Source organism: Citrus sinensis, chromosome 8 (assembly GCF_022201045.2).
Source record: "Citrus sinensis cultivar Valencia sweet orange chromosome 8, DVS_A1.0, whole genome shotgun sequence".
Taxonomy (NCBI): domain Eukaryota; kingdom Viridiplantae; phylum Streptophyta; class Magnoliopsida; order Sapindales; family Rutaceae; genus Citrus; species Citrus sinensis.
In genome coordinates this window covers 16,211,802-16,235,768 of record NC_068563.1, presented here as the reverse complement: position 1 = coordinate 16,235,768, position 23,967 = coordinate 16,211,802, and the positions used below count along the sequence as shown (strand labels likewise).

Sequence of the window (23,967 nt, the reverse complement as noted above, 5' to 3'; positions counted from 1 at the left end):
ATGTCAAAATACATTTTTTCAAGTTGAGCAGCAATTGAATCAACCTTGCCATCAGTACTACGGACCTGAGATGCTATTGAATCAACTTTAGCATCAAGTCTTTGCAACACATTATTTTGGGCTCTGGCATTCTCAGACTGCCAGTTGAGGACTGTCTCAAAAGGTCTAGGTTCTTTAGTCTGACCATTAGGGGTTACTGGTGATGGAACAAAAGGTCTTGTAGTGACTTTTGTTTGAGGATTTGTCCTTTTTTCTAAGAAGGGGAATTGTTCTTGATATGATGCTGATGCGGATGAGAACATCATACAAGAAAGTGTTTGAGGAGCATAAATGAAACCTGCTTGCTGACGACAGGTTTGTATTGGCTTATGTTTCTGGGGTGTGGTGTTATACGGAGGAAATGAGGTTTTAGCTTTGGCTTCTGGATCATTTGGAGGAAAATGAGGTTGAGTTTTGCATGGAGACAAAAGAACAGACTTCTTTTTACGTCGTGATCGACGTCTTTGGTAAGGTAATGGAAATTTTTGATCTTGTAGAAAATTGTTGAGTGGCTGATAGTCAATGACTAATCATTTTTTGCCATGAAGAATTTCAGACCTTTTTTCAACATAAAAAGCTTGACAGGCCCATTGAGAATTTGTGGGTTCAATAAGGCCTTGTCTTAGCAATTGAGCACATTCTTATTGGGCCAAGATAAGGTCTTGTGGGGTCATTCCTGTATGGGTAGCTTTGGTTAGGTTGATGTCTTCATTTAGTTTGAAAGGTAAGAATATGAAGAATTTTGGGTTTTTCCATAACGAGTTTGGATGGGTAAAAAGGCTATGGTTTTCAGGGCAAAATTTGAGGATTTGATTTGTAATGGCCTGGTATGTGGGTGGTGAATTGGATAAAGAATAGATCTTTAGAGTGTTGGTCAAGAGTTTAATCATGGATTTGTAACGGAGACCAGAGGAAGTAATCTGGACATTTTTTGCCTGATGTAGGATGTCAAAACCTATAAGGAGATCTTTGTTTGGCAAAGATAAACCAATTAGTTTTATCCAAACAACACAATTAGGAAATAACTGGATTCCTATTGGATGTTTAGTAACTAATTTAGTTGTAAAAATCTTTCCATCAGCTGCTTTGAAGTGTTCTTCTTGAGTTTTCCAATACTCAGTAGGAAGAATAGCAGGTTAAGCATGCTCCGCTGAGCACCAGTATCGAGAAAACCAATGGTTGTGATAGGTTTATGATATGTGGAAGGGACAATTTGGATTTTGACAAAAATACTGGGTATGGTATGGTCATGGATTAAAATGGAGGAAGGTTGGACTGTGTAGATTGGTTCAAATTCAGAATTGTTCTAATCATTGGATTCTGCTGGTAAAGCAAAGACTGTATCATCATTTGGCTCTTCTTGTTCAGAAAACAAGTGTTCAATTTGGTCTGTGGTTGGGGAAAATTCTGTAGTGGATTCCAGGTGTTGGATAAGTTTTACCGCCTTCTGGGGCTTGACAGAGCAGTCCTTGGCAAAATGACCTTTCTTTTTACAAATGAAACATCTGCTTTTCTTTTTGTTAGGAAAATCTCTAGAGTGGGATTGCTTTTTCTGGAAAAAGCAAAATTGTTTAGTACGTCATTTCCTAGATGGAAATGAGAATATGGATTTCTTGAAATGAAACTTTTTCTTTGATGAGCAATCATACTTTTTTGGATCTTTGCACTTAATAGCCAAGTAAGGCTTTTTGCAAGAAGATCTGAAAGGCTCTTTGTGTTTCATAAGTTCCTGGAAGAATTTCTTTTGTTCACACAATTTGTCAAGACATCCCATAGCAATCTGGAATAATTTTCCCAATGATAATGTGTCAATGCTGAGCTTTTGAGCAGCTAACTGACACTGGATCTCTGGTTGTAATTCTTCTGGAAGAGAAGCTAGAAATATATGTCTGAGTGTAGCATTATTGAATCCATTTAGCTTATAATAAAGCAAAGACATCTGTTTGTAGTGGTAATGAAGATCTTTTGTGTTGAGAGAACAACATTTCATGTTGAGATAATCACGTCTTGTGGCTTCAAAAGTAGCACTTGGTTCTCCAATAAATTGATCATGGAGAAGGGCTAAAGCCTGAGAGACATCAAGAATCTGAATGAGCTGAAGTTGTCTATATTGTCTAAGACTATCAAACCAATCTCGAAGAGAACCCGTAAACCGAGTACTGAATTCTCGTAGAACAGATTGGGTTGTTGCTTCTGGAGCTAACATTTGGAGATCAATCCAAGCAGACAACTCTTGTAATCTTTCTCTTCATTTTGTTGGAGGGATATCATCAAAAGTAAATCATGGTCCATTTGAAGGTTTGGAGGCTTTTGGTTGAGGTGGAATGGACTGAGAAGATTCACTAGTTTCGTGATTTTCTTCATCAGTGTCAACAGTTTCAATGCGTGGGCCAATGTCAGTGGCACCAGACTGTTCAGTAGGTTCTACCATGAGGAGTTTGGAAATATCAGCTAGATTTGAATCAGAAGTGTTTGAGTCAGACAAATCAGATGACTCAATTGATGATGAATTTGATTGTAAAGGGAAATTTTCAGTAGAAGAATCTAGAGATGGAGAATGGGAAATTTGGTGAGCAGAATATTGGTACATGGGTTGTTTTCCTAGGGAAACGGGAGTTTGGATTGGAAGTGGTTGAGTAGATTCAGGTAAAAAAGTTGGTGATGGAGAGGGTGATGGTTCAAATCGGGATGTCTGAGGATTTTACTAAGGAATTGATTTTTGAACTGGGATTGATTTTAGGATTTTCTTTGGTTTTGGCTGAGGTTGTGGATGTGGAGGAAACAAAGTATGGGTCATACCAAAAAGTTTTGAAGGATCATATGTTCGGGAAGAAGTTGATGGTAAGAAAGGATGATAAGTAGGATTAATTACTTATAAAAGAGCGGAACTCGTAAAAAGGGTAGGCTGGACTTTTTCTGAATCAATTCTGGCAATTTCGACTTTCAAAGCTCTTATATCAGCTTCGTTTTTATCAAAATCAGGACTATAGACTTGTTGAGCAAGCATAGCCCGAAGTTCATAGTCAAGTTGAGTAACTTTGTCATGAAGATTTTGATAAATCTGATTTAACTTATCTGAGATGGTATCAACTTTTCTCTCAACCTGGTTGGTTTTGTGAGTAATGTTGTCTACCATATGATGCAAGGTAGTGATTACTTGATTCTATGCAACAACATTTTGAGTTTGCCAATTTAATACTGTTTTAAAAGAATGAGGTTCTTCTAAATGGCCAGTAGGGGTTACTGCAGATGGGATAAATGGTTTAGAGACGAAACTCTTTTGTTGGTCAGTTTTTTTTTCTAAAGGTGGGAATTGGGCTTGGTATTCTATAGATGTTGATGGGAAAAACATCATACAGGATTGTATTTTAAGAGTGGGATTAACATGGGTGGTGTCATGGGGTTATTGTATTCTGCAGTTGAGCAAAGCGGGTTCATGTTTTGGGATCCAGGCAAGACCTTTGTCATAGATAGGTAAAGGTGCTTGAGAATTAGTCTCAGGTGGATCTTTAGGATGAGCAGCATGGTATCGACAAGCTGGATAAATAATCTTTTTAGACTTGCGCTTGCGTCTTTTGGGTTCGTCATCATCGTCTTCAATATCTTCCCAACAAGGGCAGCGGGCATCACAGCTGCCAGAGGCTGGGATATCCCATAAGAAATGTCCATGACGTTTGTTGTGCAAATTTTAATGTACTCGCAAGCGCACGAATCTATTGTAGTATAGATCTATGGTGACGAGTGTCGATCCCACGAGGAGGCGGATTTTAATTGTGTAGAATTAATTTTGTAAATGGGTGATTGGATTTATGGTGGAAATGATTTGGAATATGCTAAAACTTAAATTAAAATGGCGAGGATAAATTCTAAAATTGGTATTGAAATGGCGAGAATAAATTCTAAAATTGGTATTGAAATGGCGAGAATAAATTGACGAGAATTATATTGAAATGACGTACTTGGGTATCTGGATCCGTATCAACATGCATCATGGGCTAAATAATCCGTATTAATGCTAATTAAATCATGAGGGGGGAATCCACACCTCATGAACCACGCTCTAATCAATATGGTGCTAAGGGCTTATCGTGCCAAATAATAATAACCTTATACTAGAGAGCCGGTGTAACCAAGGCGGTACTAGACAAGATTAGTATTATTTGTCGACGAGAAGTCAAAACATCCACAAAAACTAGAGGGGAAGAGAAAGTAAATTTACCAAATTAAGCCCATGACACATGTTGAGACTTCACCTTCAACCCAAGCTTGAAAGAAAATTAGCCACTCATAATTGAACTAGGGGCAAAATGGGAATTTATTAAAATATGAAGAAAATACAAGATGGAGAGGGAATTACAGAAAATGAATCCCAAAAATGGATTCAGAGATCTCAAATTAGGGGGGGAGGCCCCCTTTTTATAGATACATGGAGTAAATCATGGCCATCGGATTAAAAACAGTTTGGACGCTCAGGATTGCGCCACGTCATCAGTCAACAGTCCACGGTTTGACCACGCGGATGAACAGTAACACGGTTTGACCCGACTTTGAACAGTAACGCGGTTTGACCCGGATGAACAGTAACGCGGTTTGGTTGAAACTAATCCTGTGTGATGCATGCACCGTACGCGAGATTTTTCGTCCACTGATATACTGCCACGTCACCATCAACAGTACATAAGAATTTTAGCCCAACAGCATCGTGACACCTCATCAGCCAATGCCACGTCATCAATCCGTCTATGTGAACAGTGCCGTGAACAGTAACGTATACAGTACTGTGTACGTGAATAGTACCGTACATGTGAATAGTGTCATTTTTCCTTTTATGGTCCTCCTAAGGTTTTCGACCGTCCTGAGTTCAACAGTGATGTCCGTTTTGCCGTCTGATCTCTCCTTTATTGTGAAATGACTATAATGCCCCTAGAATACATAAATTACTTAATTAAAATAAAACACACGTAATTAAATCATAAGAATGTTAAATACATAAAAGTAAGGGTTGTTAGTAAGACTTGAAATGTAAAATGACGGTTTTCTCCTTTATAAATATGCATTTTCTAACACTCAACACACCCCCCAACCAGCTTATTGCTAGTCCCTAGCAAATAAAGCGAAAACAAAATTCAAATTCGAAATGATTTTTTTTTTTTTTTTAAGCATCACTCGTGTTTATTCAATCAGATTAATAATAGCAATCAAATAAAAGTATAAGCATTATCTCTAGTCTAAAGCAACATCACACCCACATCAACCATCCACATGAATTAGCCCAGTAGACTTTGTTATAGCTACTTTCAAGAATGACATGTCAAACCCCAAAATCTCACTGGAAGTAGTGACACTCTCACAAAGAAATTAAAACCCAATAAACATAGTCACTCCAATCAATGGTAATTGAGAGAGAAAATAATAAAGAAATGATATCACATGCTCTCACCAAGATGAAATAAATATGCCCTCAGCTTAGAAATAATATGATCTCAAGTCAAATAAAATGTTAGTTAACCCACTTTATTTATGTCTTTTTTTTTTTTTTTTTTAAGCATCACTACATCTTTTTAGTCCATATAACTAGCTTCTACTTCAAACTATAGTTCCCTAAAATCAAGAAGGACTTTTATTAGGACGTAACGTAGGCTAGGGATATGGCTAACAAAGAAAGGAAATAAGGAAAACAAAGTATATGTTTGAGAAAAATGCAGAGAATTTTTTTTTTTTTTTGAAGTTGCAAGGTGTATTTCACCTATTGTTGTTATTTTTATTCTTTTGAAACAACAACTTTTTTTTTTTTTTTTAGCTTTTATTTGTCATAACTTCACTGAACAACATAATTATTTACATTTTCTCAAACATAAATAGGTGATGGAACTTATAAGACATCGGGTAATACTCCAAATCGGAGTGGGTTAAGATGATAAGTTGACAAAGAAAAGTTTTTTTTTTTTTTTTTTAAAGGTTCAAAAAGGGTAACTATGGATATTTAATAAAAGGGATGGCTAGAAAGGCTCAAACGGATCAAAGATGGCCTTTCCATCGTCTTTTAGGGCTCTAAATAATTATCCATATCTACTAGTTAGATGGGCCTCCCAATGTAGCAACACACATTTTTTTTCTTTTTTTTCTTTTTTTTTTTACCATTTTTTTTAAAGGGTTAACTCAAAAGAAATGTAGAGATCGTGTATAAAATAATAAACTGCTAAGCTGTATAGAGAATGGGTAAAAGGGTTACTCTCCAAGAAAATGATAGGCTCAACAACTCACTTGGCACTTATTATGACATGTTCATTCCTTCAAGCAACTCACATTTGTCTCCGACATCAACATGTAAAGTAGCAAACATAGCGTAACATCACTTAAGACCAAAGATAATACAAATAATAAAATTTGAAATTAATCATGTCATCCAATGTTAAAACAAATAACACAAATTTTTTTTTTTTTAACAACATTCTACCCCCCAACCTATTCTAAACATGAAAGAAAAATATGCATGCAGAAATGTGAAAATGATGTAGAAAAATTTATTAGAAAAAGAAATTTTTTTTTTTTTAACTAAGAAGATGCGTTTCTAGAGGCACGACACTCCATATTCAGCCATCTTCGACTCAAAAATTGGAAAATATATATTTATAAAGGAGAAAGAGGAAGAAAACAATTTTTTTTTTTAAAACGATGAAGATGCGTTTCTAGAGTAACTACACTCCATATTCAGCCATCTTCAACACAAAACGTTAGCAACAGTTAGTTTCTACAACAAAAAAAATAGTAAAAACTTAACCAAGATTCCACAATTGTCGACTATTCCCTCCCCCCAACCAGAACGAAACATTGTCCTCAATGTTTTAAAGGAAAGAAGTAGAGTTTAAAAGACATCACCTGGGTGGTGCAACACAGAATAAAATATTTACAGGCGGAGAGTTAAATCTAATTTGTACTTCTTACTGCGGCTACTGTTACCATCATTATTTGGGCGCTCCAACACAAAGGTCCAGGGGTCTGGCTCTGGTTTATACGCTTGTAACAGATCAAGTAGCTCATTAGCAGTGTGAGCACAAATAAAGAGTTTTTTCACATTAGCGGGAATGAAATAGTTTTTTATTGCATGGTTAAGAAATGCGATAAAGCCATCATAAAAGTTATTGACATTTAACAAACCGATGGGTTTTTGGTGGATGTGCAGATGGGCCCAAGATGCTAGCGTGATAAGTGCCTCTAGTGTTGCAAGATCTCCTGGAAGGAAAATAAAAGCATCAGCATGATTAAGCATTTCAGTTATTCTTTCTTGCATACCTGAGACGACTAACTCTTCTCCAGTTGATGAGTCAGACGAACTGCCCAATGGTTTTAAGACTCTTGAGATGATGCCTAACACTTGACTTCCTCTGATAAAAGCTGCTTCTAAGACCATTTTTGATAACCCTCGATTACCTCCTCCATACACCAAGTGTAATTTTCTCGCTGCTATGCTTCGACCAAGATCTATGGCTGCCTCAACGAACTCTTTATGTTTGCCATAGGTAAATCCAGAAAGCACACAAATGTTCTTGAATTGTCTATTGGGAGTAGCTGCCATTGTGATACTTCTCGAAAACAATTTGTGAGTGCTTGACAAAAAAGAAATCACATTTAAGAGTCTTGGTGATAGTGGGTCATGGTTGTGTATGAGGTAATATGTCAGTGTCAAATAAAGCGTAAAGCACGTGGCTCGCAAGTCAAAAAGAAAACAGTAAAAAGGAAAAAGCAAACAGTAATAAAATTAATAATGCAAACAATAAGACAATAGTGAAATAAAATAACAATAAAGTAAAAGGATATTTACAGGTAGTTGCGACTGTGGCTCACATCTTCCTCTGGTTTTACGTCCAGAAACGGCTTGAACGCCCTCTATGGGTCGAGGATAGGCTTCCTATCCAGCTTTCTTATAAACTGGCAAACAGGGTCGTTTATAGTCAGATTCCCGAGACTATATCGTGCATGCTCTTTCTGGAATAATGGCCATAACTGGAGAATCGCTCCTTGCACATATCCACTGGGATGCGTTTCAAGAGACAAAAGGATATCATCCAATGACTCCTTATTCAAGCCATCCCTAATGAATTGAATCTTATCTTCCCTGTTATCAGACATCATTCCTAAAGAACATGGGTTTTTATTGCAACTCATTCTGGCACACTTATGACAAGCAACAGAAATTCTTCGAGCTCGTCGTTTTCTTGCATAATTTCCTTTACCACAACATGGCATGAATGCAATAAATTTTGGAGGTAACTCACCTGCCGATCGTACTTTAGCCTCGATTAACCAACGGATGTCAGCAGGTATGTTATTCCTCATGAGTAATCGCATGCGTTCGGACCGAGCTTTATAGATCGTAAGGAGGGCATTCTGAGGAAGTGAAGGGAATCGCTTGTGAAGCTTCGCTAGAATCTCGTTTCTGTCCATACCTTCGCCTCAGAATATCAGTTATTATGGGAAACTGAAGTAACCGACTTGATTGTCACGGAGTACCGTTATCCGCCACTTCACCGGGGTAACAAACTAAAGCACACAAATAGAAAAAAAAATTAAAACACACAAAGAAAATTAAAATCGTCCTCTTATTGAATTTACCTCAAGCTCCAACTGGATGTCGTAAACACTTCTCTCAATGTCTCTGAGTTGGTGTTCTAAACCCTCAACATAGGCTACTAACTCTGGTGGTTGTAGAGCCCAAATGCGATGTGTTTTACAAAATTGAATCTGTCTTTTGAGATGAGTTTTGACACGTTGAAGTGGTTTAAGAATGTTCAGGAGGAACGGTCTAAGTATGAGACTCATGATTAAAAATGATAAGAGAAAACTTAATGGTAAAATAAACACACTTATGCAAAAACAATTTCAATTAGCAAAAGAATAATAATAAAAAGAAAGAAAGAAAAATCAAATCAACGAAAAGAAAAAAAAATCAATTCAAATTTGGTGGGTCACTCAAATTTATTTCGGTGTCTTCTTCATGTGGTTGGTACTCTAGATATGGCTTTAATCTTTGACCATTAACTTTAAACGTGACACCATTCTTTGGGTCTTTAATTTCAATTGCCCCATGTGGAAAAACAGTATGAACAATAAATGGGCCAGACCAACGAGAGCGTAACTTACCTGGGAATAGGTGCAAGCGAGAATTGAATAAAAGCACTTTCTGACCTGGAGTGAACGATTTTCTCATAATTTGCTTATCATGGAAGACTTTCATTCGTTGCTTGTAAATCTTGGCATTTTCGTACGCGTCATTGCGAATTTCTTCAAGTTCTGCCAGCTGTAATCTTCTTTCTGAGCTGGCTTGCTGCATGTCAAAATTGAATTTCTTGATGGCCCAATATGCACGATGCTCGAGTTCCACAGGTAGGTGGCAAGCTTTTCCATACACTAGCCTGTAGGGGGACATCCCAATCGGGGTCTTGAAAGCCGTTCTATATGCCCATAATGCATCATCAAGTCTTAATGACCAATCTTTTCTGTCTGGCCTCACCGTCTTTTCTAATATGTGCTTTATTTCTCGATTGGAGATCTCAACTTGGCCACTGGTTTGCGGATGATACGGGGTTGCCACTTTGTGTGTGATTGAATACTTTGTCAAAAGTGCTTTGAATGCTTTGTTACAAAAGTGGGCACCACCATCACTGATTATTGCTCGAGGGAATCCAAAGCGTGAGACAATGTTGTTTTTCAAAAATCCTATCACCACCTTGTGATCATTGGTTCTACATGGAATTGCTTCTACCCATTTTGAGACGTAGTCAACACCAACCAATATGCATTGATGGCCAAAAGAAGGGGGAAAGGGTCCCATGAAGTCGATACCCCATACGTCAAAAATCTCAACCACTAAAATTGGATTTAGTGGCATCATGTTCCTTCGTGTAATGCTTCCCATTCGTTGACACCTATCACATGAAGAACAGAAAGTGTAAGCGTCTCGAAATATAGATGGCCAATAGAAACCACATTGTAAAACTTTAGTCGCTGTCTTCTTAGCACTGAAATGGCCTCCACAAGCTTGTTCATGGCAGAATGAAAGGATATTCTGAATTTCACTTTCTCGGACACATCGTCTAACAATTTGGTCTGCACAATACTTGAACAAATACGGGTCATCCCAAAAGAAATTCTTTATCTCTGCAAAGAATTTAGCCTTGTCTTGCTTGGTCCAATGCTCTGGAAGTTTACCTGTAACAAGATAATTAACTATATCAGCATACCAAGGTAATACTTCCACACTCATTAATTGTTCATCTGGAAATGACTCATTTAATATTAATGGCTCTGTAATTGTGTCAAAGTGAAGACGAGAGAGGTGGTCCGCCACAACATTTTCTGTCCCTTTTTTATCTTTGAATTCCAAGTCAAATTCCTGCAAAAGTAACACCCAACGAATTAGTCTGGCTTTTGCATCTTTCTTTGTGAGAAGATATTTAAGAGCAGCATGATCTGTGAATATAATTATTTTACAACCAATGAGATAAGATCGAAATTTTTCTAATGCAAACACTACTGCTAGCATTTCTTTTTCAGTAGTTGAATAGTTCAACTGTGCATCATTTAATGTCATACTAGCATAGTAAATAACATGGGGAATTCGATCAACTCTTTGTCCTAATACTGCTCCTACTGCATAATCAGATGCATCACACATGAGCTCAAATGGTAATTTCCAGTTCGGGGGCTGAATGATGGGTGATGATGTCAACAAATGCTTTAATTTTTCAAACGCAACAAGACATGAATCATCAAAGACAAAAGGTACATCCTTAGCAAGTAAATTGCATAAGGGTCTAGAAACTTTGCTAAAATCTTTAATGAAACGTCTATAGAAACCAGCATGCCCAAGGAAAGATCTTACTTCTCTGACTGTTTTGGGTGGAGGAAGATTAGAAATGAGATCCACCTTGGCTTTGTCAACCTCAATACCTTTACTCGAAATGATGTGACCGAGAACAATACCTTGTTTTACCATAAAATGGCATTTCTCCCAATTTAAGACCAAGTTCTTCTCGATACATCTCTGCAGAACTAGTGTTAGATGATGTAAACATTGATCAAATGAATCACCAAAGACAGAAAAGTCATCCATAAAGACTTCAAGGAATCGTTCCACCATATCAGAAAAAATGCTCAACATGCATCGTTGAAATGTAGCAGGTGCATTACATAATCCAAATGACATTCTCCTATATGCAAATGTGCCAAAAGGGCAAGTGAAAGTAGTTTTCTCTTGATCTTTTGGTGCTATGGGAATCTGATTATATCCTGAGTAACCATCTAGAAAGCAATAAAATTCATGGCCTGCTAATCTATCAAGCATTTGATCAATAAATGGTAAAGGAAAATGGTCTTTACGTGTGACAGAATTCAACTTTCTATAATCAATGCATACACGCCATCCTGTAGTTACTCTAGTGGGTATCAATTCATTATCAGCATTCGTAACTACTGTGACTCCTGACTTTTTGGGGACAACTTGCACAGGACTGACCCATGAACTATCAGAAATTGGATAAATGATACCTGCATCTAATAGCTTAAGGACTTCAGTTCTAACAACTTCTTTCATGTTAGGATTTAACCGACGTTGCATCTCCCTAGTAGTTTTAGCATTTTCATCAAGGTGAATGTAATGCATGCAGTCTACTGGGTTTATACCTTTAATGTCTGCTATGGTCCATCCTAATGCTTCTTTGTGCTCTTTTAAAACATCCAACAACTTACCTTTTTGTTCGTCATTTAGGGATGATGAGATGATTATCGGCAGAGTACTTTCTTCTCCCAAAAACGCATATTCCAAAGTGTTGGGCAATGGTTTGAGCTCGAGTTTCGGTGGTGATTCTGATGATGGAATGAGTTGCTTCTCTGATGGTGCTAGTTGCTCAACTCTTGACTTCCATTTATTAGTGTCCATAGATGGTGTTGAGTCAAGCAGGGCGTTGACCTCATCAACCGATCTGTCAATATCAAAATCAAAACCAAAGTGAGTTAAACATGTTTGTAAAGGATCATCACTAAGGTTTGAAAGAAAAGTGTCATCAACTAATGCTTCGATTAAATCCACATCAACAATTCCATCATCTGCACTGTGAGGTTGTTTGGCAATGTTGAAGATGTTCAGCTCCATAGTCATGTTGCCGAAGGACAACTGCATATTTCCAGTTCTACATTGAATGTGAGCATCCGCAGTTGCCAAGAAAGGTCGGCCTAGAATAATGGGGATGTGCTTCCTTGAATCCTGTATTGGTTGAGTGTCAATTACAATGAAATCAACAGGAAAATAAAACTTGTCTACCTGGATAAGCACGTCCTCCACAATACCACGAGGTATTTTTGTGGACCGATCTGCAAGTTGTAACAACACTGGAGTTGGGTGTAATTCTCCCAGTCCAAGTTTCACAAACACTGAATAAGGTAACAGATTTACACTAGCTCCTAAATTCAACAAAGCATTCTCAATTGTGTGGTTCCCTATACTACATGAGATAGTGGGGGAGCCTGGGTCTTTGCATTTTAAAGAAATTTTATGTTGGAGTATAGAACTAACGCTTTCTGTTAAAAATGCCTTCTTTTGAACATGCATGTTTCTCTTTTTAGTACACAAATCTTTAAGAAACTTGGCATAAGATGGAACTTGCTTTATAGCATCAAGTAAAGGGATGTTAACACTTACCTGTTTGAAGATTTCGAGAATCTCACCTGTAGATTTTCCCTTTTTTCCTTTCGCTAACCTCTGAGGAAATGGAGCTTTGGGAACGTATTCTCGTGGGTTGGCTTATTCTCTCTCCTCCGGTGGTGAGTCCTCAATGTTCACAGGTACAATTTGATTTTCCTTTGTCACCGGCATCTCCACTTTGTTGTCGATTTCTTTTCCTTTTCGCAAGGTCATTACTGCTTTGACCTCTCCATGTTGCTGTGGTGAACTAGTACTTGCTTCATGTACTCCTTTAGGATTAGGCACTGGTTGACTTGGAAATTTACCTTTCTCAACAGTCATTGCCAAGGTCTGAACTGAAGAAGCAAGTTGTCCTACCATCTTCTCGAGGCTTGAAACTGATTAGGCTTGTGAGTTGAAGCCTGCTCTCAACTCATTTCGTAGTCCATCAATGGTGCGGTTCTGTTGCTCAATCGTGGAGTGAGTAAGATTCTTAAGATTCTGGAATGAATCCTCCCATGGTCTGGGCTGAGAGTAATTCTGGTTCTGATTGTATGGTCTAAATGGTGGCTGAGAGGCTTGAGGATTTTGTGGAATTGGTGGAGCTGGAGCTGTTGGTCCATTCTGTTGGAATCCTTGAGACCATGAAAAATTGGGGTGGTCTCTCCATCCAGGGTTATATGTGTTGGAGTATGGGTTGTAATTTGATGGCTTTCTCATTACACTTATGGCATTGGCTTGATCTGAGTATGAGTCATGGTCATGTGGTTCTGTTGATTTAGCAGTCGATAACGATGCTATTTGTCGAGCAAGACCTTCAACCATCTCCTTGACTTCTTTGATTCCCGAAGTTGACTCGCCAATTTGAACCTCATTTACTCCCTTAATTCGTCTAGTATTCCTGAGTGATCGACTCCGTTGTTGGGAATTATCCGCTTGTCGCTGGAAAAATTCCCAAATCTCTGATGCACTTTTTGACATTAGCTCTCCTCCACTTGTTGCCATTAGCCATTCTTGCACATTCGGCAATAATCCCTCCAAAAAGTATTGGCATTGGTGCCATTTCTCGTACCCATGATGTGGACACTTCAAGAGTAGCCCATTGAATCGCTCCCATGTTTCGAAAAATTGCTCGTCATCTTTCTGGGTAAACTCCGAGATTTCCCTGCGAATAGCATTGGTTTTATGCACTGGGAAATATTTATTTAAAAATTTTGTAACCATTTGTTCCCATGATGCAATGCTATTAGCAGGCAATGTATTAAGCCATGAACGAGCTCTATCTTTTAAAGAAAATGGGAATAGTCTAAGTTTAACATCATCATCTGAAAAATTCTCATATTTGAATGTTTGACAAATGGCATGAAAATCATTCAAATGATTATATGGATCCTCATTTTCTAGGCCATAAAATGTAGGGAGACAATTTAACACACTAGGTTTTAATTCAAAACTCCTAGCAGCTACATTTGGGTATCTTATGCATGACGTGCTCAAATTAGCTAAGGGACTAAAATAGTCCTTAAATGGCCTCTCCTGTGGTGCTTGTAAATCCATTTTATTTTTAACGTGTTTGTGTGTGCGAAGTGTTTTTTCTAATTCAAGGTCTATAGGTTCAAGATTAGGTAATAATGACCTACGACCATGCATGCAAATAAATAAAATAAAAATAAAGATGCAAACAAAACAAAAAATAAAGATGGGAACAAAACAAATAAAAATAAAGAAGAGGGAGAAATTACGATACTAACCTTCTTGCGCTATCACAACCTTTCTATAAAAATACACAAAAATAAATACGTGAAAGAAATTAACTAAAAATTAAATTAATAAGATAAACAAAAAAAAAATTACAAAGAAAAATAAATGGAAAATTAAATTACAAAATTTTAAAGAAGAGAAAAAGAAAAGAAATACTAACCTTTAAATGTAGATTCACTTTTTTTTTTAATAATAAAAAAAATACAAGAAAACAAATAAAAGAAATTATTCACAAAAATTAATTCTATGAATTAAAATTACTTACCTCCCCGGCAACGGCGCCAAAAACTTGTTGTGCAAATTTTAATGTACTCGCAAGCGCACGAATCTATTGTAGTATAGATCTATGGTGACGAGTGTCGATCCCACGAGGAGGCGGATTTTAATTGTGTAGAATTAATTTTGTAAATGGGTGATTGGATTTATGGTGGAAATGATTTGGAATATGCTAAAACTTAAATTAAAATGGCGAGGATAAATTCTAAAATTGGTATTGAAATGGCGAGAATAAATTCTAAAATTGGTATTGAAATGGCGAGAATAAATTGACGAGAATTATATTGAAATGACGTACTTGGGTATCTGGATCCGTATCAACATGCATCATGGGCTAAATAATCCGTATTAATGCTAATTAAATCATGAGGGGGGAATCCACACCTCATGAACCACGCTCTAATCAATATGGTGCTAAGGGCTTATCGTGCCAAATAATAATAACCTTATACTAGAGAGCCGGTGTAACCAAGGCGGTACTAGACAAGATTAGTATTATTTGTCGACGAGAAGTCAAAACATCCACAAAAACTAGAGGGGAAGAGAAAGTAAATTTACCAAATTAAGCCCATGACACATGTTGAGACTTCACCTTCAACCCAAGCTTGAAAGAAAATTAGCCACTCATAATTGAACTAGGGGCAAAATGGGAATTTATTAAAATATGAAGAAAATACAAGATGGAGAGGGAATTACAGAAAATGGATCCCAAAAATGGATTCAGAGATCTCAAATTAGGGGGGGGAGGCCCCCTTTTTATAGATACATGGAGTAAATCATGGCCATCGGATTAAAAACAGTTTGGACGCTCAAGATTGCGCCACGTCATCAGTCAACAGTCCACGGTTTGACCACGCGGATGAACAGTAACACGGTTTGACCCGACTTTGAATAGTAACGCGGTTTGACCCGGATGAACAGTAACGCGGTTTGGTTGAAACTAATCCTGTGTGATGCATGCACCGTACGCGAGATTTTTCGTCCACTGATATACTGCCACGTCACCATCAACAGTACATAAGAATTTTAGCCCAACAGGATCGTGACACCTCATCAGTCAATGCCACGTCATCAATCCGTCTATGTGAACAGTGCCGTGAACAGTAACGTATACAGTACTGTGTACGTGAATAGTACCGTACATGTGAATAGTGTCATTTTTCCTTTTATGGTCCTCCTAAGGTTTTCGACCGTCCTGAGTTCAAAAGTGATGTCCGTTTTGCCGTCTGATCTCTCCTTTATTGTGAAATGACTATAATGCCCCTAGAATACATAAATTACTTAATTAAAATAAAACACACGTAATTAAATCATAAGAATGTTAAATACATAAAAGTAAGGGTTGTTAGTAAGACTTGAAATGTAAAATGACGGTTTTCTCCTTTATAAATATGCATTTTCTAACACTCAACAACGTTTTGCCAGATATATGGGAAAACCTTGATCATTAAAGGCTTGAATGGGTAGGTGTTCTTGTTCTGTGTTTACAAAAGTGATCATTGAAGAATAGGTAAAAGATAATCTGGGTGGTTTTGAGGACGAACTGGGTGGTGGTTTGAAGGTAAGACGAACAGTTCCATCTGAATTTTTCTGAAAATGGCTTTCAGAAGTTTGTATAGGTTCAGAATTTTGATGAAATTGTTCATAATTGGATAACCATTCTAAAGGCATGAGTTTGATCAATTCTTGTCGGGGAATTTGCCGTGGTATTTGAATAATGGTTGGGATCTCTTCAGATTCTGTAAGAATCATAAGAGCTTCTAAATTTGCAGTTTGTGGAGTTGGCAAGTCCAAAGCATGATTTTACAGCCTATAAACAAGTTGATGGTGCAGGGTAGCTATTTTAGATGAGGTTATTTGTTCAGCTCCTTGAAGCTGGATCTGAACTTTTAAGGTGGTGGCAAGATTAGAATCAAGAAGTGAAAGATTAAAATTGGGATAAAAGGTAAGCAAAGCACTTCCGGCATGGAGGGTAGTGAGAACTGTGCCAATGATGGCATGCTGATATTGCTTAAACTTGGTGTTAAGTAAAGCAATTCTGGCCGTGATAGGTAAGCCTTTTCTCCCATGAAGAGTGAGGATAAGGTGAACACCTCCAAGGTGAAGATGTGTATAGCCTTCACGTTTCCATGTAGAGATCAATTATGAGGATATCTCAAGAGTGACATATTGTTTAGCTGTAGTAGCTTGCAAAGCACACTGATCAAGTCGGGACGACTGGATGTATTCTTTAGGATGAGGTCGTTTGGTGGAAATTAGGGTTTTGATACTTCTAGTGAAAGAAGGTTTTTTATACAAGTGATATGGATGATAAGAGGTAAAGAAGATTCATTGATTTGAACAGATTCAGGAACATAGGAGCATTCTACAAGATTCTCTATTTTACTGGTTGTTTGCTTAGTACAAGATTTAGGTAAAGAGAGAGTAAAAGAAAGAGTAACTGGAGAAGATGAAGAAGTAGGAGTAGTTGAGGATGATGATGAAGCCATGAGGTTAAGAGGTTCTATTCTTTAATGCTTTGATTCCTAAATCATTGAACTCTTATAATCTATACCAATATCGGTGAATGACGCGTATGGCTTGATACCAACTGGGGTAACGAGAATGACATGGTCACGAGATACCAAAGGTCACGACATACCAGACATTCTGTATCTTAAGATGAACAGGACATGGACAATCGGGATTACACATATGAGAACCAGGAACATCCCATAAGAAATGTCCATCTAATTTATCAGGATAGATGGGATAGCCTTTTGAGGAAAAGCTATGAATGGGAATGTTTTCTTGAGTAGTAGATACTATGGTAATCATGGATGTGTATAAAAAAGAGGTTCTTGAAGCAGTTGGCTCGGATGGTAGCTGAAAGGTCATTTTTACTGTACCACAATCTCTTTTTTCAAAGAAAGCTTCAGAAGTGTGGATTGGCTGGGAATTTTGATGGAATTTCTCATAATTTGAAAGCCATTCCATTGGCATTAATTTGAGAAGCTCATGCTTTGGGATCTGTCTATGGATCTGGACTATTGTGGGAATAGTCTCTGTATTTGCAAGAATCATAAGAGCGTCTGAAGAAGTTTGGGGGCTTGGAAGATCTAGTGCATGATTCTATAACATATACACTAGCTGATGATAGAGAGTAGTCATTTTTGCCATAACGGCTGGTTCAGCTCCTTGAAGTTGGATTTGTACCTTGAAAGCAGTGGGTATGTTTGGGTCTTGTAAAGACAGATTGAAATTTGGGAAGAAGATAAGAAGAGCACTGCCAGCATAAAGAGTGGTCAAAACAGTACCAATTACAGCATATTGGTACTATTTGAATCTTGTATCAAGCAAGGCTAGTCTGACTGTAACAGGAAGACCTTTTCGGCCATGGAGAGTCAAGATGAGGCGTACACCACCAAGATGAAGGTGGGTGTATCCTTCTCTTTGCCATTGTGCTATTAAATCTGTGGGAATTTCAAGCGTAACATATTGTTCCGTTTGTGTGGCTTGAAGAGCACATTGACCAAGACGGGAAGATTGGACATGCTCTTTTGGAGTAGACCTTTTCGTAGAAATCAGAGTTCTGATACTACGAGTAAAAGTGTTTCCACATTTATAGAGTTGATATGGACTGATTAAGGGCATAGAAGATTCATTAACTTGGGCTGAATCTGGGACATACGAATATTCTACTAGATTTTCAATCTTGGAGGTCACATGTTTAGTACAAGTTTTAGGAAGTGAAAGAATAGAAGAAATAGATATAGCATATTGATCAGAGGTAATTTGAGATGAAGTTAAAGTGCTTGAAGTAGATGCCATATTTGTGAAGATGTTTTCTCTGTGTGATTAGAAAGATACTATAAACTCCATATTTACCACCTCAGGTAGGAAAGTGTTGGTGTATAAATACTAATGCTATTGGTGTCAATGTGCAAGTGTACACAACAAGTAATAAAGTGATGAGTATTCAAGATCGTCTCCACAGGGATTGATGTTATTAGACTTGCTACAGCAATCTTAACAGTGCAGATTTTGTGTCTAAATTAAGATAAACAATTGATGAAACTAATTTACTAATTAAAATAAAAACACAGTAAATAAAATGCAACAAAGTAAATTATCACGTCAATCTCAAAGATAAAATCAATGGGAATATAAAGTAGTTGAGTGAATAAACTCTCTTAATGGTCTTGACTATTTTCTAATGGTTGGCTTGGTTGCTGCAGTATTTGCTACAGCACTGGGCAGAATCCTTATTTATCCTCAGCCGTCGCATGTTGGATATCTTATATCTATATGCAACCTAATAGTGATCAGTTGCTTTGCCAACATAAGATATAACATTACACGCATAGGTTCTCTTTACCCTACAAGGTGAATCCTTATGTCTAGTTCATCACTAATCTTAAATCAAGCATGACCCTTTTGGGACTCAAGTAAAACTCAATCTGGGAAACTCAATTTAAGATCAAGTATTGTTCTTATATGTTCCACTAAGATTGGCCCTTTTGCGGCACTCTCCTAACTTGCATTATTAAATGGGTGATCAACCAAAATAATGAATAAAAATAAATACTATCAAAACAAACTGCTACAGTAAACATGTAGCAACACATATATTCAGTCAATAAACTATCAAGATTGTTTATCACTCAACCACAAATAAATTTAGTTCATGGTTTGTAAAAGAAAACTAAAGAACAAACTTTCAGCCATGAAACACATCCCCATAAATAAATAGAAAACGAGAAAGCAAGAGAAGAATAAGAATGATTGAGCTCCCAATTGATTTATGCAAATTCTCCTCTTGTGCAGCCCTTAAATTATGCACACAATTTAAGCACGAATTACTTTAAATTAAGCAAAACTCATTAAGACTAAACAAAAATGAATAATTATGCAAAATGTAACAAAAATGCAATAGAAAAACATCATTTACTCTCTAAGTAATATTGATTTAAGTCTAAAAGTGCCATGATAACTCTCATTTCATAGAGTTATCACACCCCCAAACTTAAACCACTACTTGTCCTCAAGTAATGACAATAACACTAACACTTCAATTATACAATCATGCAACAAATAACTTAGCTTTGTCGTTAAATTTGTAAAGATTCTTCAACCCTCAGATCACACTCTTAATCACGCAAAATAGCCCTAGCAATTTAGTTCTAGACTTAGGCTTCATTCTGTCCAGAATGTGTGTTTGCCACTTTGATCAAGTTCCAGAGGTGCTACAGTATTACACAGACATATAATTCAGAAATAGAACACAAATTTATTCACATATGGGGGAGTAAAATTCATAAATAAACTCAAACTGTGCTACAATAATAATACTTTTTTTTTCAGTTAAACCCTTCAATGCAATATTGAGCTTTCATGTGAATGCCTATCACTTGTAATGACGACACCCAATTACTCATTCAAAGTACATGTGAGAGTTGCTACAGCAACGCATTCAGGATGTTATATTTAGGTCATAACTTTGGACGCCTTTGACTCAAGGCTGAACATGGAGCTCATAAACAGACCAGGTTACTTAGTATCCTAGGTAACGGACCTCTTTATCATCATTTTTTTTTGGCTTTTTTTCCTTTTCTTTTTTCTCTTTTTATTGATTTTAATTGCTGCAGCACTGCTTGTAGCTCGTGTTACCTTTAGACTCAAGTTTGCATATGGGGTGCATACTCAATCCTGGTTACTCAGCAACTTAAACCATTTGAGCACAATTTATTTCATAACAGGCACAGTCCAAGAAAAATTTTCCTCCAAACTTGAGATATTTTCTACTCTTCTTTTTTTGGGTTTTCCTGGCTCTGCTACAGCATTCTCATAAAACTCAACCAAAGTCTAAGTGTCAGGACAGAAGTTCAACATTCATCTATAATTATCTCTACTTGGTTTTCTCATAAATACTGAATAACACTCAATTTATCTTCACTAAGTTTTCAAATCCATACACAAATATTAGATAACAGAGCTTCACACAACACAAGTATAAACACATGCACTCAGAAACACAACCCGCCCAAACTTGAGTGGTGCTATGTCGTCACAAGCACACAAAACAAAACCACATAAACCAGACATGCATACACTAAATAAAAGGACATGCAGAATGAATTAGAAAATTAAAACTAAATGAAAGAAAAGTTTTGCAGCCAGAAGTAAAATAAACTAGCGGTTAGGGATACTGCCCTGTTGCTGGAAGCATTGCTGCAGCACAGGCTGTAAAGGGTCACTTTTTCTTTGATATACTTCTCAAACACTCCTTATCATAAAATCTTATCAATCCATTTGCTCCTGCAAAAGCAAGAAATGCCTCTGTTGTTTGAGAATCTTCTATTATATGTCATGCTGTAAGTGATGCTGCAGCAATTCCCTCCTGCTCTTTTTGCCAACATTTTTTTTTACTTGCTGAAATGTAACATAAAGACATAAAAAAATTAAATGCACACTTAAAATAACAAAAAGAAAAATTAAATAATTTAAAAGCTAAATTCAATGCCATAAAAACTTGAAACAACTTCTATTATTGGGTTGCCTCCCAATTAGCGCTTGATTTTAGGTCTTTCAGCCTGACCTTTCTTGCTTCCTCAACTTGGATCCTTCAAGAACCGATCCCTCTTTAGGCTGTTCACATCAGCTCCTATATAGTGCTTCACTCTCGGCTTATTAACCTTGAATTCTTGTTGGTCTAGAGTGAGTTCCCTTTGCTTGATTTGCTCGTCAATTCTAAAGGGCTGCTTCTTCCCTGACCATGCTATGTTAGCTGCTTCATGATCTTCATCATCAAGTTCTTCAAATGTTACAGCATTGATTTCTTCCTTACTGCAGTAACTATGTAATTTCTCTGCTACAACAAAGTCCACAACACTGATAAAATTACTATCTTCAATCTCATCGGGACTCTTAATGACATCCAGCACATTGAATGCAACTTGCTGATCATTCACCCTCATGGTTAATTCTCCTTTTTTAACATCAATTAAAGTCTTTCCCGTGGCTAAGAAAGGTCTCCCTAGAATGATTGGCACTTCTTTGTCTGCCTCAAAGTCTAGCACAATGAAATCCACTGGAAAAATAAATTAATCCACCTTCACTAACACATCTTCAATATTTCCTTCTGGATATGCATGAGATCTGTCAGCAAGTTGTAAAGTCACTGTTGTTGGTCTACATTCACTAATTCCCAATTGCTTAAACATTGATAAACGCATGAGATTGATGCTAGCCCCCAAATCACAAAGTGCTTTGCCACTGTATTTAGTGCCTATGGAGCAAGGGATTGTGAAGCTTCCTGGATCCTTCATCTTCTGTGGTATCTTACTCTGAAGCATTCGGCTACACTCTTGTGTTAGAGCAACTATCTCAAATTCTCCAAGTCTTCTTTTCTTTATCAAGATATCTTTCAAAAATTTCGCATAATTTGGCATTTGCTCTAGAGCTTCCACAAAATGAATATTGATATGTAGTTGTTTCAGCACTCCCAAGATTTTGCTGAACTGTTTATCTTGTTGCTGCTTCTGAAATCTTTGAGGGAAGGGTGGTGGGTGTCTAAGCTGCTGTGCTGTAGCAGGTTGTGTAGACTGCTTCTCTTTTTCTTTACTCGGTTATGTTGATGTTAATGTTGTAGCTGCCTCACCACCAGGTGCTAGATCATAACTTTCTGCAGATGCTGTAGCAGAACTATGTCGATTTGCATTTTGAAAAGTGAAAAATTGTGACTCTTTCTCTACTTGAATGTCTTTTTTTCCCTTGTTGGACTCAATTCTTCTTTTTGGTACACCAACTGAACTATCAATATCCTTTCCAGATCTCAAGTTAATCACTTTGTAGTGCTCTTTCCCTTTTCTTCTTGGGTCCTCTATGTTGTTGGGTAAACTACCTTGAGGTCTGTTGCTTAATGCTATAGCAAGCTGTCCAATTTGATTTTCTAAGTTTCTCAAAGATGCAGCATGACTTTGGACAACCACTTCATTCTTCACAATATAATCCTTAATCAAAGTTTCAAGGGAGCTAAGTTGATCATTGTTGATGCTTCTTTGCTCTTGATTTTGCTGATAAAATGCAGGTGGTTGAGCAGGTCTGTTCTGTCCACTAGGTGTTGCAGCAGTCTGGTTTTGATAACTCTATGAAAAGTTGAGGTGTTGTCTCCATCCAGAGTTGTAAGTGTTTGAATATGGATTGTCCTGGTTCTGTCTATTGAAGCTGCCCACATAATTGACTAAAATTGGATTCCCAGGACAATTGTCGAATAAATGCCCTTCTCCACAATAAACGCAAGACACATCGCAAAATTTGGTTAACAGTTGCTGGAGCAGTAGTCATAGCCTTTACCATTCTTGTTAATGAAGTTACTTGGGCTAACAATGCTGTCAAGGTATCTACGTTATGAACTCCTGCTGTTCCTTTTGTTGTAGCTTGTCTAGTTGATAGCCACTGATAATTGTTGTTAGCAATCCTCTCCAAAATTTCATAAGCCTCATTGTAAGACTTAGATAATAAAGCCCCATTTGCTGAAGCGTCCACCATTAATCTAGTGCTTAGGTTGAGACCATTATAAAAAGTTTCCAACTATATGCAGCAAGGAATACCATGATGAGGACATTTTCTGAGTAACTCCTTAAATCTCTCCCATGCGTCACACAAGCTCTCATCTTCAAGTTGATGGAAAGATGTGATCTCGTTCCTCAACTTTGTATTCTTGGCTGGTGGGAAGTATTTCATAAAAAATTTGTCAGCCAAATCATTCCATGTAATGATAGAATCTGGTGGTAGAGAATTTAATCATGCTCTTGTTCGATCTCTAAAAGAAAACAGGAAAAGTCTAAGTCTCAATGCTTCCTACGATGCTCCAGTAATCTTGAAAGCATCACTCACTTCCAAAAATAACTTAAGGTGTAGATGAGGATCTTCGGATGGTAAACCATTAAATTGCCCCACTATTTGAAGCATTTGAAACATCACGGGTTTGAGTTCAAAATTGTCAGCTTGAACGTCGGGTCTAACTATTCCCGGATGTATGACTTGAGGAGTCAACACTGCGCAGTCTCGAATGGCTCTGTCTCTATCGTTTGCCATGTGAATAATGTTGTTGTTCCTGGGTTGCCTTTGAACACATTGTCCATTCAGACCTTCATGTACATTGACTGGTTGTATCCCCTCTCTATGGTTCAAGTTTCTCAAATCTTTCAAATCATCCATTGCTACAGCAG

General features: G+C 37.3%; 2 non-coding genes across 2 annotated transcripts; both read left to right on the top strand.

Moving 5' to 3' along the window:
• The first annotated feature begins 13,787 nt into the window (after window positions 1–13,787).
• Window positions 13,788–13,891, top strand: LOC127899479 (small nucleolar RNA R71). Its single transcript, XR_008051356.1, has one exon. It is a non-coding gene; the product is annotated as a small nucleolar RNA R71 (small nucleolar RNA).
• Window positions 13,892–23,342: 9,451 nt separating this feature from the next.
• On the top strand, window positions 23,343–23,449 carry LOC112496062 (small nucleolar RNA R71). The gene has a single exon (XR_003062491.2). It is a non-coding gene; the product is annotated as a small nucleolar RNA R71 (small nucleolar RNA).
• The last annotated feature ends 518 nt before the right edge of the window (window positions 23,450–23,967 follow it).